Below are 6,000 nucleotides of genomic sequence, written 5' to 3' on the forward strand. Positions count from 1 at the left end.
GATCTCCCTCTGAGCATGGTCAAGTCACCTGGGCAGAAGCCAGCCTCCACAGATGCCACAGGGCCGGATGGTGAACGAGGGTTAAAGAGGCATGTGTGTGATCAGCCAGGGGCAGCCTTCCAACACAGTCAGAGGTGCCATCTCTGCCTATTGGCACCTTGGTCCCTGTGCCTAGGTGGACTGTCCTCCATTGGAGCAGCCCCGCGCTCAGGGGTACCCACCACTTGGTGTCAGCCTGCCGTCGGTTTCACTATCCACATTTATAACTTTCATGACCATGTCACCCATAAGGCTGGACGGCTGTCCACAGTTCACCCCTGCTTCCTATCGGCCATCTGTCAGGTCGCCCTGGACAGCACCCCCCGTGAGGAAATCTGGGGAGCTGGGGAGAGGTGGGGGCAGCTGCGTGGGCAGAATGGCACGCTCTGCTCAGTGTGTGGAGGATTGACAAGGAAATCCCAGGCATGATCTTCGTTTTGACTTTAGAACAGAAAGGCCCAGGCACCGGGATTGGCCTGTCCCACAGTCATAACATGAGCTTCCTGGAACCAGGCAGTAACACCTCCCCCCCTCGCCCGCTGCGGTCTCCGCCCCTGCTTCCAGGGTGGCCCAGGGTTGGTCCTCGGCTGCACCCAAGCATTGCTGCCTTTTGACAAAGGGGGAACAGCCCAGGCAAAGGCAGAAAGGCCAGCTTCTGCCTGTCTCCTCTGCTCCTCCCCTCCCTGTTAGGGAGCCCTGAGGCCGGGTTCTGCGAGCCATCAGCAATTAGCTGAACCCACAAGAACACAAAAGAAGTGACTGGGTACATCCAAATGGCAGGCCAGCTGGGGTGGCCCTGCGTGATGAATTCGTAAGTGTCAGTGCCTGTAGCTGTCCAAGGTCCTTTAGGGTGGAGGGGATTTAGCAAACCAAAACAGAGGTGAGCACTTAAACTAGCAGTTACAATACCTGGGCTCAATACCTGCCTCTAGCCCTTGACCTTGACTTCTTTTGTGGACCCTGACACTCAGCCTCGGAGATGGTGGACAGTGTACTTCCACCCCTGGGGCCTGGACACTTCCCCTGGGAATGCAGGAGAACCTTGAGGGCTGTGAGGGTTAAGGAATCTTCATTCAAGGGCAACGCTCTTGAGTCAGCCCAGCCAGACAAGGGAGTGAGGCTAATGGGGGTGTGTTCCCCAGGGCTTCCCCAGGGAGGTTGCCTCCCGCCTACTGGCACCTGCCAGGTGCCTCTGCGGCCCTTCTCTCAGTTCCCCTTCTCTTCTCTTCCTCTTCTGCCCTGGGCTGCTTGGCCAGGCAGCTGAGGAGGGGAGAGGCGAGCCCTGGCCTGAGGCACCCCAGACTCAATCCTTTCCAACCCAGGCCCCAAGTTCCACACCTGGCTGGCTTCACCCGGAGTCTGAGACACGATGCAGAGACCTCTCTGTTCCTCTCTTCTTTTTCAGAAAACTGTCTGGAAATTTCTCAAGGGAGATGTGCTACAAGGGCCCCAGTGAACTTCAGACTCCCACGTGTTCTTCTCAAGTTCTCTATTAGGAGAAAGGACGTGGGTGTCTTCCTCCAGACACGTAGGTTGAACTTGGTGCTTGGTGGAATCCAGGCTGGCCACACAGAGAGGCTGGAGAACTGGATTGTTCACGACGCCAAGTGCCCATCAGTTCGTGGATGTGCATGTTACCGACTGCTCCTTGCACATTGCTTTCCTGCAGGCATCTAGTGGTACCCAGAGGCCCTGGGGGGCGGTGAGCCTGGGATCTGTCAATCATGCAGCAACAAAATTGCAGTTCAAGATGATTACGACATCCCCCAGTCGCTCTTCTTGTGTTGGCTCCAGCCCTGGGCAACCGCACGGGGCTGGGGAATCCAGGGATGCAGTGGCCACATGCTATGAGGGGCCTTTGTGCACACTATATGGGGATGTAAGTAGAAACCAGGATTGCCTTCATTTTTAAATATTCTAGTTATTTATTTGAAAGGCAGAGTTTTAGAAGGGGGAGGGAGAGAGATAGAGACCTTCTGCCTGCTGGTTCACTCTGTAAATGCCACAATGGCCACGGCTGGGCCTGGCTGAAGCTAGGAGCCAGAAGCTCCTTCTGGATCTCCCTTGTGGGTGGCAAAGACCCATCTGCTGCTGCTTTCCCAGGTACATTAGTAGAAGCGGGCTGAGAAGTGGAGAAGCCCCGTATGGGATAACAGGTGAAGGGGTTCGCCAGTTGAGCCATCACGCTGGCCCCTGGAAAGGATTTCTAACCCAGACTCCAGTGGAGAGATGAGTTCTGGAGCGTGGGAAGACTCAAACTGGGATTCAAATTGGCACCTGTATGGGATGCTGGCATTGCAGGTGGCAACTTTGCCCACTAGGCCACAATACTGGCTCTAGGTTGTTTTCACAAACTGAAATGTTTTAATTTCCCCAGAGCTCTGCTTGTGGGTTGGACACTCACTCCCATAAAGGGGAAGTAAGGCAAAAAACAAGCAACAAGACCCCAACAGTGAGCTAGAGCCAATGGCACTCTCCTGGCTGGCCTTTCCCACACGAATCTCCCATCTGCTGGTTTCCTCCCCAGATGCTCACAACCCCTGGGACTAGACAGGGCAAAGCCAGGAACCCTGGAATGTGAGTGACAGGGCCTCAGTGCTAAGTTACACCTGCTGCGTCCCAGACTGCACATCAGCAGGAAGCTGAAGTTTGAAGCAGAGCCAGGACTGGAGCCAGGTACTCTGATATGAAAGCTGTCAAATGGGTCCTGAGCTGTTGTGCCAAATGGCCACTCCCTTCCTGCCACTGAAAATGTGGGTTTCTGCCACATCTTTCCTTAGTGGCATGGCAGGGCCTTGGCATTTCCACCGTGTCAGTACCAGCAATGTGCTAATGACAGCTGGTTCTTACGGGGACCCTGCTGTTCTCTTACCGGATGACCTGTGCAGTGTGACAGTAGGTCCCGACTGCTCTGGTGTGTCCCTGCAGGCCAGTCAGGCACAGCACCCCTGCAGGGAAGGTCTTGCCGTGGTCTGTGCTGCAGAGAAGGAAACCAGGGCTCCGCTCTGCTGGGGATTTGTCAACGTCACACTGCTAGGAAGGGCTGGAGCTGAATTGGCCCTCACTTCTGCTGGGCTCCAAAGCTGGGATCTCTCCCGCAGCTCCAGACATAAAGCAGCACTTCTTTTGATATATTTTCTATTGCAGGCGCCTTCCTGGAGCCCATCCACCCGGATGTGGTTTGTCACCACACCTCAGGCTTCTGCAACCCCAGGAAACCCACGCAGTCTGAGTTCCAGGAATGGAACCTGGGGAGGGCAGGGTGTGGCCACGTTCCAAACTCTGTTGAGTGCAGTCTTTGTTGTGAGGCCTTCCCAGACTTTGCGCAATGTTGGTCAAGTCATGGGCACCTCTGGGGACTGTTGGAGGCCTCGTGCCTCGTGAGGGAAGGAGGACACATGTGGACAGGTAAACAGGGGCTTGCTCTCTGCCGGAGGCACACAGAGCAGGGCACAGTGGATCCAGGCCCCAAATCAGCCCACCGGTCATTGGATCGCTGGTGGAGCATCCTCTCGGAAGAAGCCACCTGGTAAGGAAGCTGGGGCAACTTGGGTGCGGGCTCAGCTCACCTTCTGCAAGGCATAAAAGTGGCCTGAAACAAGACTTAGCTGTTGCACATCAGAACGTGGCGCACACTCGAACTCGGTGTTACTGGCTTGATCAGTTGTGACAGTTCCTGCTGAAATGGATTCACATGAAACCTGCACTAGCCAAGCTGAGTGTGTGGTCAGCTGTGTGGCCACCTCAGTGCGGCCTCCAGTCATCCTGATCCCCTCCCTTCTCGGAGCCCGGCTTGCAAGGATTCCACTCCATGATAACCGAGGCTAACTCCCCGCCCTGGTCCCATGTTTTAAACATTCTTTTGCTAAAAGACAAGAAATGCAGACTTTGTATTTTCTCAGAGACTGAGAGCCCATGTCCACAGCCCAGTTGTATCAGAGGTTGGTCATAACTTCTTGTTTGTTCCTGCACAGCTTTTTTTTTTTTTCTGAATGTTTATTGCAAAACTTCACCTCAGCCCATCGAACTGGGATGTGGCTGTGTGAAGGGTGGCCAGGCACCCTGGTTCGCCTGGATCTACCCCAGGTTTCTACCCTAGAAGCTTTGTGTGCTCCCTCTGGAGGCAACCAAACTGTCATGGTAGCCATGGCAAGTTTCTTGGGCCCTAGTGAAGAGCGGTGGGGAAGGCTAAAGACCACTGTTACTCATCTTGATTCTTAAGGGAAATATTGGCTCTGGGATACAAATTGACACAAGACAGATGTACGGGACAAACACATGGACATAGGGGTCTCTACAAGGAGAGAGGTTTCAGACATTTTGGACAAGGAAGAAATGGTAACACAGAGGGGTTGGTTAGGGACAGCAGAGACAAAGATTTTCTGTCCACTGATCCACTTCCCAAATGGCCACAACGGCCAGAGCTGTGCCGATCCAAAGCCAGGAGCCAAAATCTTCTTCTGCATCTCCCACGTGGGTGCTGGGTCCGAGGCTTTGGGCTAACCTCTGCTGCTTTCCTAGGCTGCAAGCAGGGAGCTGGGTGGGAAGTGGAGCAGCCAGAACATGAACTGGTGCCTATAAGGGATCCCAGAGAATGCAAGGCTAGAATTTAGTCACTAGGCTGTCATTCCTGCCCCCCCAGGAACTTTTTGAAGTCCTCTTGTACCAAAAAAAAAAGACTGACCTTGAACCTACTCTAGATTATACACTGACAAAAAAGGAACAGGTCTCCATGATGGGCCCCTTCAGTCTCAGCAAGGAGTCATTTATGACACCTCACCTCAAGCCTGGTGGGTTGCTTTTGTTGTTTTGTTTGTTTTGGATTTGGTTTGGCTTTTTAAGAAAAGCACAGGCAGATAAATCAAGCCACCCCATGCAAGTCCAGCGTCTCTGGTGAGGGCTGGGCTTCTGCAGCCTTGGGAAGCCCCTGAGGAAGTTCTGCACAACATCCGGGGACAGGAATCAGCAGGAGACGGGGCTGCCGCATCTGCCAACCCCACCTTCTGTCTGCTGTTCCTCCTGCTGCCTGCCATTCCACCTGCTGCCAGATGGGGGTGCCCGTGCTTTCCTGGCCATGAGGGAGGAGGCTCCTCCCCTGCTCCGACGGGCACCCCGGGTTTATTTTGGGGAGAGGGGGTGGGGTGGAGAGACGGTGTTGTGGATTATGAGGGACTGGACTCTTAGAGAACCCAAAACCCTTGAGAGGCTTAGAGACTGCACAGTAACCGAATATAGACGTGTTGACCCCGTTACTGAAACCGGAACAACAAACTGGGTTCAGCAGGGACAGTAGAACAGCGATGGTTCTGAAGGTGCCTCAGGGCTTACTGGTGCTGTTTGCCTTTCTTTCTGTATTAACAGCTTCCTTCCCACTTGCTCTGACCAGCCTTTCAGAAGAACCTGGGTGGGAAAGTGCCCTGACAGTGCCTCCCAGAAAACCTCGTAGGCTGGCCCATCCCACAGTGCCTCTAGGGCCTGCAGTGACCTCGTGCACCTTTGCCTCAGCCCACTGGAGCAGCCTGGGCCGCACGGAGGTGGAGATGGGGTGCAGACAGGGCAGAGGTTGGAAGGTCGGGAGGCCCAGCTGCCAGTCCAGGCCTGCCCGGGAGACTGTGAGTTCTGTGGTTTGTGGCCACCTGCTACTTCTGGGCCTCTGTTCACCTCTGCCTGTGATGTGGGTTGGTCCAGCCAGCCCTGGAGTGGAGCTCCAGCGTTCCAGGGCCAGGACTGTCTGCAAGTGCTTTGATGTGGGCGGTCTCTGTCCACCAGGGCCTAGACACAGGGCACAGAAGAGCAAATACATGCAGCTTGTGGGAGGAGTTTGAGCAGCCACTTTGGCCAGATCCACTCTGTGTGTGTGTGCAGGCCACGCCCTTGCCAGCTGGGCACTGAGGATTCTTAGCCACCCTGGCATTGTTCAAACCTTGTGCACATTCATTTCATTCTACCATCCCACGGCTT

The sequence above is a fragment of the Ochotona princeps genome, chromosome 10 (assembly GCF_030435755.1).
Source record: "Ochotona princeps isolate mOchPri1 chromosome 10, mOchPri1.hap1, whole genome shotgun sequence".
Classification (NCBI taxonomy): domain Eukaryota; kingdom Metazoa; phylum Chordata; class Mammalia; order Lagomorpha; family Ochotonidae; genus Ochotona; species Ochotona princeps.